Here is a 10203-nt window from a genome sequence, read left to right as displayed (position 1 = left end):
TCTGCACTTTTCTCAGCTTGGGATGCAGTCATGGATAAAGGTGCTATATTGTCCCGAAGGGTCTGGCATCTCCCTGCGAGTCTGTCGGAGTTTTTAATCTCCAGGAAGTCTAAGGAACATCCAGTACATAGTAAGTGCTTCATAAAGACTTTTGGATTAAAAAAAGATGAAGAAGGACAACATGGTCTGTGAGACATGGCAAACTCCAGAGCAAATATCTGAAGCCACGAGTTGTAAAACTATTACTTCAGCTGGTTTTCTGTGTTTTATTAGTTGATGTCAATGTAGACGTCAGAATTGTTGGATTTTTTTTTTTTTAACTTCAGGTTGTTCGTAGAGCAAGTTTATTCAGTTTTCCTAGAGCTGAAGTTAATTTGACATGATTATGTATGGATACCTGTATCTTAATGTATATACAAAATGTAAATCAGGCCAGTATTTCAGAAAAATTCTATGCTAATTTGTACTTGAGCAGGTAAGAGAGATTAAAAGTTTCTCATTTGTTGTTTTTTCTATTTAATTTTTATGTAAAAATATGAAAATGCATGCATGTATTTCTTCCCAATGAAATGGATAGTAGCTGTTACTATTATAAAGTTATACCTGGGGTATGATAAGACTCAATGTCTTTACTGAAAACTGAAGATTTTCCTTAGCTGATGTAGAGCTTTGATACTCAAAGCAGTCCCTGGACATGAAGCTTTGGCCTCAGGTGACATCTAAGATTTTTTGTTAGAAATGCAAGTGCAGGGTGCCACCCTTGACACACGGGGTCCAACTGTATTCTAGACAATTTTCCAGGTAATTCTAATATGCTAAAATTTGAACAGCAGGTCCTACAGAATTAAAATTCAGAAGCCCATTGCATGAGTAAAATTCAACATGTCAATTAAAGGAGGTGACTTAATGTGTCATAAATCAAGGATTATCAGAGATTTAAGAAAAGAGAACCAAATACATTTTACATAAATAGGATTCAGTTACAACACTTACATTGCTTATGGCATTGTTTCACAAAGCCACCTGATGTCATTTTGCAGGCGAAAAAAAAGGATGGAAGCTCTATGGGGTAGGAATTTCAAAGAACCAATGTTTGCTATTACTCAACTGAAGAAGATTTTTTAAACTCTACATTTCTCCTTAAATACCATTTGTTCACCCTACACATATGTCAATGAACCAAGCCAACTTAAAAGCGTGGCATCCTAAACTACTTCAAATCTTGCATAGAGAAGATTAAAATAACTTGAGCCCTATCTTGTTTCCCTAACCCTTGGAATAATCCAGTTGTTGTGGTGTCGTTTTTCGCTTGTCTGCCAGCACATATTAGCTTTTTATTGTAAGTTCTCTACTGAAGACATTTGGGGAAAATCTTACTCTTGATAAAATTTTAATTAGATTTTCCATAATTTGGAGATTTGCTCCATATTCTGAGGTATAAAAGTTCTTTATGCAGACACTTCTTTGCATGTGAAAGCAGACACTGTTGGACTTGGAGCTTGCTAAAATAGGTGATTCTGAAAGCCCACCTAGTGCCCTTCCTGCCCACTTTTTCTCAGGTTCACATTGGTACACTGCTCAAAGATTTGCATCACTATAAAAAAGGATTTACTAATATTACAGATTTGGTACTAAATTGCAGCAAAAAATAGAGAAGGGCAGCACAGGAAATGGACCCACAAAATATGATCAAATGGAAAAACAGGAAACCAAAGCAATAAAAATTATTACTAGTATTCACCAATCTACGTTATTTTGTAAACTATGTATTCATATTCTAACATATATGTCTCTAAATGGAATAATGCCAGGATTTGATTTCTCTCTCCCTTTCTCCCTCCCTGCCTCCTTCCCTTCCCCCAACCTTCCCTTCCAGCAACCCTCCCTTCTTCTTTCCTCCCTTCCTTCTCCCTCCCTTCCTTCCTTTTTCCTTCCTTCCTTCCTTCCTTCCTTCCTTCCTTCCTTCCTTCCTTCCTTCCTTCCTTCCTCCTTTCCTTCCTTCCTCCTTCCTTCCTTCCTTCCTTCCTTCCTTCCTTCCTTCCTTCCTTCCTTCCTTCCCTCCTTCTTTTTTGGTGATATTATGTAGGCAATCACTTTGAAAATAATTTAGGGTGCAATGGAAATAATCTGGACTTAAATAAAAAGAAACATTAATAAATTGGCCAACGTTTCTCTCCTGTCTAGATTTTTTTTTTCTGCATCTGGGAAAGATCCACATATTACCACCCTTCTGTCCAAAGAAAACTGAAGTTCTTCTTACGGGAAAGCCATGTAATTACTCTTAGAAAGGCAATTAATCTGCTTTCATTCCTGCCAATATTTGTTTGGGTTCAATTTTTGTCTAGACATCGCTTTCTAATTTTCTGTTGGTCAGTTTTGTATTTTGTTGTATTTACTTCTTAATCTCAATTGGCTGTGAATTCACATTAAAATGGTATCAGCTGCGGAACAGAAAGCATGAGAAGTTAGTGGCTCAGTGTACTGCAACCAGAATGCCCAGAGGCTCAGGCAATGAGCATATTTTTCATAATTCTCAGGAAACCAACAAAAACCTCCACTAAAGTACACTATACTCCTTTGTATAATAGGTTAGTAATGGTAGAGTAAGTTGCACAATATCCCATTCAGCTACTGAAATTTTTATATTCTTCAGATCATTGGGTATAATGGCAAGAGTGGTTTTGCGGTCTTTGGATGGAAAAGTAGTGATCTAAGAGAGGTAATGGGTAGTTTAATCGCTTGGATTTCTATAGCAAATTATGACAAGTCCAGCCTCATCTTTGCTGTACAAAGACCATATAATCAGTCTTAATGGCACATAAGTGACTTTGCCTTTGGTTTTGTACAACTTTTTACAACAGTGTTTTGCAAGGATTTTTTTGTTGGCAGTGACAGAACATCTCAACGGAATTTATCTTTCTAGAGGAAAGCAGAGGTTTATCTTTCATTTGAACATTCACATTGAACTCAAATCAATGCTCTTTGAATTCCATCTTTAATTATCATGTGGGCATGTTTAGTCTTTGTGTTACGATGGGTCCTTCCTTGTCCCCTTTACTAAAACCGACCAGAAGATGTTTGTTGGTGACCAGTCTAACTTGTAAGGAGTATGCAAAATCACTTTCAAATGAAAGCTTTCCTTTCAGTACAAGAACTGAGAAAGACAATACATGAATCCAAGATAGCTCATTACTTGTGACGATTAGAAAAGTTTTTATAAAATCTCTGGAGGATAACAATATAGGAGAGTAAAGATTATACAATATTTTCAGTGGAGTAATATTGTTAATGATCTTGCATTGCTTTCATTTGAATACATGTAGACATAGTGTTACCAAAATCAAGTAATTAGAAAAGGATGTTAATGTCAGATTAAGGTAGTACTCTCTAAGCCCTTTCAAAATTTGAACTTGTAATATGGAAGGGTATAATTCAATATACACATTAAATATTTATAAGGGAAGTGGACATAGCATTAAAAAAATTAGGTCGGAAGAGACAACAGTGTTCAAATCCTGGTTCTGCCACTGAGGGCAACGTCACACTTACTGTGGCTGGTTTAAAAATTTTATGTGCCCAAATTCCTGACAGTCTTCCCATTGGGAAGTGGAGTTTATGTGTCTGTGTCTTGTCTCTGGACTGACCTTTTGAGTTTTGTTTAACCGAAAGACTGCAGCGCACACGAGGAGCAGTAGGATGGAGAAGCAACTCCCATCTTTGACACAAGTATTCAGAAATGCTTGACCCTGAGGATGGAGGAGAACAATGAGAAAACTGTTGTCCAGGCTCCACAGAAAACGCAAAGGTATCAGCAGTGCACAGCTGGAGTAATTTGAAGCTTCTGGTGCACTGATGGCTGAAGTCAACAAAAACAGCAAACAATTCAATTACTGAGTAAATGGACTCCCCTCCCATACTAACTGCCTGACCGAAGCAGACGTATGTCCATTTCTGGGTATCAGAACGATTTCCTTCAGGCTGTATGGATCATCTCCACATGACCCACCCTTTACCTCCACAGATAATGGGCAAATGATTTGAATAGATACATCCGAAGAGGAGACATGGCTGGCAGGTAAGCACGTGGAGAGGGGTGAACATTAGGTATATCAAAACCACATTTGGTACCACCACGTGTCCAGGGTAAGGACTAAAATTAAAAACAAAACGAACACTGGTGAGACTGCAGAGCAAGTAGGAGTCGCCTCATTGCTGTTAGGAATGCCAAATAATAAAGACACTTTGAAAATGGTTGGGCAGTTTCTTATCATGTTGAAAATACAATTAACATCTAACCTAGCTATCCTACTCCTAGATTTTTCCCTAAAAGAAATAAAAAACTCATGTCTATACTAACATCTGAAAGTGATTTCATCAACAGCCCCAAACTGGAAGCAACCTAAATGTCCATCAACTGGTGAATGGATAAACGATAGAATTCTACTCACTGACAAAGAGAAATAAACAGCTGCTGGATGAACCGATACAAATAAATCTCAGAAACGTGATGGTGGGTGAAAGAGGCCAGGTACAAAAGGCTCATGCTATATGACTACGTTTATATGGCATTCTAGAAAAATGAAAACCATGGGGACAGAAATAAAATGATAGGTTGCCCCCACTGGCACTGGGGAGTGGGGATTAAATATCAAACAGTATGAGGAAATTCTTGGAGGTAATCGGAATATTCTGTTTTGGTTGTGGTGGTGGTGATTCCATGGTTGTATATATTTGTCAAAGAATATGTCACCTGAAAAGGGTAAATTTCACTCTTCGTAGATTTTATCATAGTAAACCTGAGTTTAAAAAAATTCATAAAAGATGGTTTAGAGTCTTTGGAGGATGGCAAGGAAGTGTAACACTATAAATCTTATTGTTCAAGATTATTTACTGTTAAGGTTTTCAAGATGCGTTAGTTACAGCTTTTTCCCTTGGGATTTGTGGTTTCAATTTTTCTACAATTACTAAACCACTGAATTTGATTGTAGCACATTATTATTTTATTTTATTGAATATTTTCTACTGCTAGAGAACCTAATTAATGTCACTGTACTCCATTTAAGAAGCTGTGTTGATCAAAAATGTTGTCACTTCTCTCTATCCCCAGAAGAAACCAACTCATTTAAGTGCTTTTCTCCCTAAGCCTGAAGTTTTGTGACCCACCTATTTTACAGGCACTGATGAAGTACCTGGGTTAGTGTTGACGGGAACAATGTATGGAATCCTTTGATACGTTGAATATCAATTTTGTAATGTACACAGGTGCCTCCTGGTTTATCTATTTGGTATTTTGTGAGTATTGTGATTTCCTTAAAGCAGTGTCCATCTGAATATGCTTATGATTCACCAAGATATCCAGCAATCAAGCTGAAAGGGCCTTGAGGCCACATGGTCACTGGCTTTTTAAACAGAGTCAGTGCTCCTGTTTTCATCATGGACACCTCAAGACAAATAGCTGTAGGGCATTGTCTTTTCCCAAAATTCACCCAAGCCTCTCTGTCTCTCTGACACCCTAATCAATAGTTTTCTCCTTATCGGATACCTGAACTTGGTACTAGGGTTTGTGACCTCTCATTTGAATCTCTGTCTTTGATTCAACAACACATTCGAGGAACCTTCTGGGGAGAACTCACCTTTACCTGCTACCTTGTCCCTTGATTCATGTGTATTTTGATTCTAGTGGCTTCCAAGACTGGAGTAGAGATTCTCCCTTTCTTCCTCTGCCCAAAACTCACACTCATGGAAGTACTTTCTTGGATCCTCTCCCTTTCCCAAAATATCCTGGAACAGAAGTTCTCAAAGTGTAGTCCGTGGACCCCTGGTAGTTGAGGAGACTGCTGGGGCTTCCAAAAGGTCAAATCTATTTTTATAACTTTAAGACGTTAGTTATCTTTTCTACTGTGTTAATACTTATGCTGATGGTGCAAAAGCAACGTTGCCTTTGTACAAATGAAGAAAATGGTACCAAACTGTAGTAATAATCAAATTCTTCACCATCACATACTAGCAAAAAAAAAAAAAAAAAGGCAAATTTCGTTATTTCATTTGAGGATATCCTTGATAAAACAGTATAAGGTATTACTTTAATTAAATCTTAACATTGATACATACTATTTTAATTTGCTAATCTCTATGACGAGAGGGAGTACAGCACTTTTGCTACATACAGAAATTTGATGTTGTCTCAAGGAAAGGGATTAGTGTGATTGTTTTGTTGTGAGCTGAACTAGCCCCTCCCCCCCTTTTTTCCAATTTTATTTGAAAAGCTAACAGGCAAACTCTTGTTAGCAGATTTGGGTATGTAGCAGACATTTTCTCAAACATGAATGAGGTGAGCCTGTCAATTAACAGCAAATAATTAACAGTGCTTATTGTCACTGATAAAACTCAAGTTTTCTAGCACTAATCAGAATATGGAAAAGATATATCTGCCACGGTGAACTTGACCATTTCTCAATATTTAAAAGATTTTGAAATCAGATTGGCAGCGAATATTGACAACTATGATATTTTTGATATTGTATATTAAAATATGTCAACATTTGGAAAATCCTTATAAGTCAGTGAACCAATATTTTCCAGTTAGCCTATGTGTACTGCTATAAAATAATGTATGGGTAAGACTCATTCAAGCTGTAAAAGAGATCAAATGGATTTCAGTGTTTCAATGTCACAGATCATCGATATGATTTTAAATTCTACATGGTAAAAAGAATAGTTAAGAAATACCTCTTGCCAAATTTGAGTGTAGTACCAAAGATGAATATCCATAGTTATCCAAAAAGCTATTGAGATATTTATCCTTTTCTCAACTATACATTTAATGCAGAACAAATATGAGACTGCAGCTGTCTTCTATTAAGCAAGACATTAAAGAGATTGCAGAAATGTACCAATGTCACTTTTCCGAGTATTTTTTTATGTTTTAGAAATATATTTTTTTCTCAAAGTGTATAACCTCTGTCAGCATGGAATATGTTTATTATTATTTTAAATGAATTAGCACATACATATTTTATAATTTCTCAATTTTAACTTCTAATAAAGCAACTATGAATAGTTATAATCCAAATAAACAAAAGCTCTTTGGAGTTCTCAATAATTGTTATGAGTGCAAAAATTCTTAAGACCAACATGTTTAAGAACTGCTGCCCTAGAGCCTCGTAGACAAAAAGACTCCATGTCTGATTCACTTGGTCTCAGTAGATTCATTGAAATTAAGCTGTAAGTTACATGGAATTACACAACCAAAACTTGGAATCCATCAGCCAGCTGATGGAAGTACTGGCCAAGCATCAGAGGCATGGACATTTGCAGTGCTCAAGTCTCGCCTGTGTCCATTCTTCTTACCTCTGGAGAGTCTCTACCAGATTGCTCAGCTTTTTAATGGAGTCCAATTTACACAGCTTATTTTAGGGCTCTGAGTCAGAGTGCAGCCTATTTATAGGAGAATTTCATCCCCTTTGTTAGGTAAGACTGAGGAGTAGGTGTTTCTTTTATTCAACTGAGGAGCCAGTCACTCAGTTTTTACCTTGTGAATCATGTTTACTGGCCCTATCAAAATGACAGAATCCATATCATGATTTTCTCATTCTATTATATAAACTATTATTGGAGTACAATTAACAGCTGAATATATCAGCACATTATTTGAAATAATATTGTATCCAGTTCCCAAAAGACTGGGAAAACTATAAGATAAATTGTCCCAAGTAACAGAATGCACAAACAAGAGACCACCTAGAATTTCATGTAAAATGAGAAAAGGATCTTTGGATTCATTCAAAACATCTGTCAGGGGTTGGATTAAGAGAGGTATCCACCCATGCATGTGTTTGCCCACGGCTGAGTCTCTTAGACCAAGTTCCTTAGAAGACAAAACATGAGGCCAAGGCTTATGTGCTGATACTAAATTGAGAAGAAGAGTTCCAGGGAATCAAAAGTAAAGGACAAGGGAAGTGAGACAGGAATGGTGGAAAAGCAACTATGAAGGAGTATTTTAGCCCTCTGGTCACTGCTTGGTATGAAGCACAACTGATGACTTGATCTCACAGGACCATCTATAAAGAAGCCTTATGAATACTTGCATCTCAGAGTGGTATGTCCATGGAGAGGAAGTAAGGTTGTGCCTGCTGGATTCTTCATCTCATTGGTCAATGGTTCATCCTACAGTCTGTTAAATCACACTGCGTAGGCCTCACAGGTCTCCTGCCTCATATGGACAAAGGAAGACTCAGCAACAGACTCAGACATTTCCAGGGCACAGGTGGGAGGAAATATGTTCTCCAGTGGTTCCCAGGCTAACCTGCTTTCTGTACAGACTGAGGAGAAGTATGTGGTCAAGAGCCATGGTGACAGCTCTAAGATCTGATGTATCACATGGGATGTGTCTGATTGGCACACATAGCTGGAAAAATTCCATAAAGTGTGATTATATCCATACCATGTTTTACATGGCATATCTCTTTGTTTGTACTCATCCGTCAGCCTTCATTCATACATAAGTTCCAGACTGCACTGAAAAAATCAAGCTTGCCAAAGAAAGGGGCTGCATCTCCATAGGGAGGGGCCCCAGCTAGCAGGTGTTGAGCATTTCAGGTGTAATAACCATCCATATTGGCTTCTATAAATAATCAGATATTTCTAGAGATGTGTTGGTTTCTCCAATTCTCCCATGTTGTTGTTATTCTTATTTCACTTCAACAAGGACATCATGTTAACCTCCAGTCCCTCCTAAATAAGATTTATATTTTCAGTTCAACAGGAAGAAATGATCTTTTACTAATGAACTTAGTGTATGAGAGGCATCACTCAGTATGCAGCTTCCAACCATGTTGGCCTGGTGTCCCCTTGAAACATATCACAGACTGATAACTAATCTGCTCTCCCCATCTGGCCTTTGCATCACTAACAGCATCTCCTGCTTTCCAAGTTCTTCACACTGAATATAGATCCTTCCAGGGAAAACTAGAAAAAAAAAATCATCAAATATGGCCTGATTGTAGTCTCATATGGTAAGATACCTGTGAGTAATAGAATTTAATAGAAGGATAAAAGTATGTCAACACTTCCTAGCTTAGGGCTTATAAAGTAAAGGAAATTGGATACACTTTTTTGAACTAACACTATAGGGGAAATTATGTCATAGTTCACAGAGTCAATTATCCTTGCTTGCCTACTTGATTCTGGTCTATCCACATCTGGAACGTTGTATTTAAGATATGTTAAATGAATGATAACAGTAAAAAAAAAAAAAAGTGTCACAAAGATACACCCAATTAGTAAAACAGTGAGATTGGTTTTTTTTTTTAAGGGAAGGAGGAAGCATATATTTATGTCTGACCTAGTCAAGAGACTTATGACAGGGATGCAATGAGTTTGAAATATTATTTTTTTCTCAATTTTTCTGCCTAACTCTAAACATGTTATTTGCTTAACTGTTCTGCCTTACTCAAAGATTTTAAGAAAGGATATGGGACAGTTTTCTACTATCCAAGCATGTAGAGTGCTCTCGGCATCTTGCTTCTTCCTATTTCCAGACCACTTTAATTAGAAGACACTCTTAAAATAATTTTATCTTCACCAAGCTAAGTCCAGGAGCCAGAATTCTGTTTCCACCAGTGCTTCCTCCAGCAACCCCTCTGCATTTTGCAAGATAATAATTGTCTATAAGAGATAAATCAGCACCGTGGAAGCTTTGTGGAGAATGAAAGAATTTAATATGTAAAGATGAGTTAATGGCTCAATATCAAAGTTATGTTTGACATTTCAGATTTCTATTTTATGCTACATATATTAAATTGTTTTTTGTTTATAATAATAATAATAAATGATGATTTACATAATAAAGTTCTGGATTTAAATTTTTATCTTTTATCATGAGTGATATAACTGGATGCTAAGGATACACAGAATGGATATGATGTTGAAGTTGCACTTAATTCATGTGAAAAGATGACATGGATCAGCAAGGTCATCTTTGTCTCTATTTTTATGTCAACTGATGGTTTCAGTGATGTTGTTCCAAGGCTGCATTTACAAGTGGCTAAAAATAAGATCCTTGAATTAATCAGCCAAACCAATCAGAACCAAGGCTAAGGGTGTAGGGCAGGGTGTGCATTCTGGAGTAAATTAGGCTTGGAGAAGGGCCCAGAAATCAGGCCTGGCACTAGAGAATCAGTCCTGTGTGTAGATATAAAAGGA

Source organism: Ursus maritimus, unplaced genomic scaffold (genome assembly GCF_017311325.1).
Source record: "Ursus maritimus isolate PB19 unplaced genomic scaffold, ASM1731132v1 scaffold_1, whole genome shotgun sequence".
NCBI lineage: Eukaryota > Metazoa > Chordata > Mammalia > Carnivora > Ursidae > Ursus > Ursus maritimus.
The sequence above is the reverse complement of the archived record's forward strand: the minus strand, read 5'-3'. Positions refer to the sequence as shown.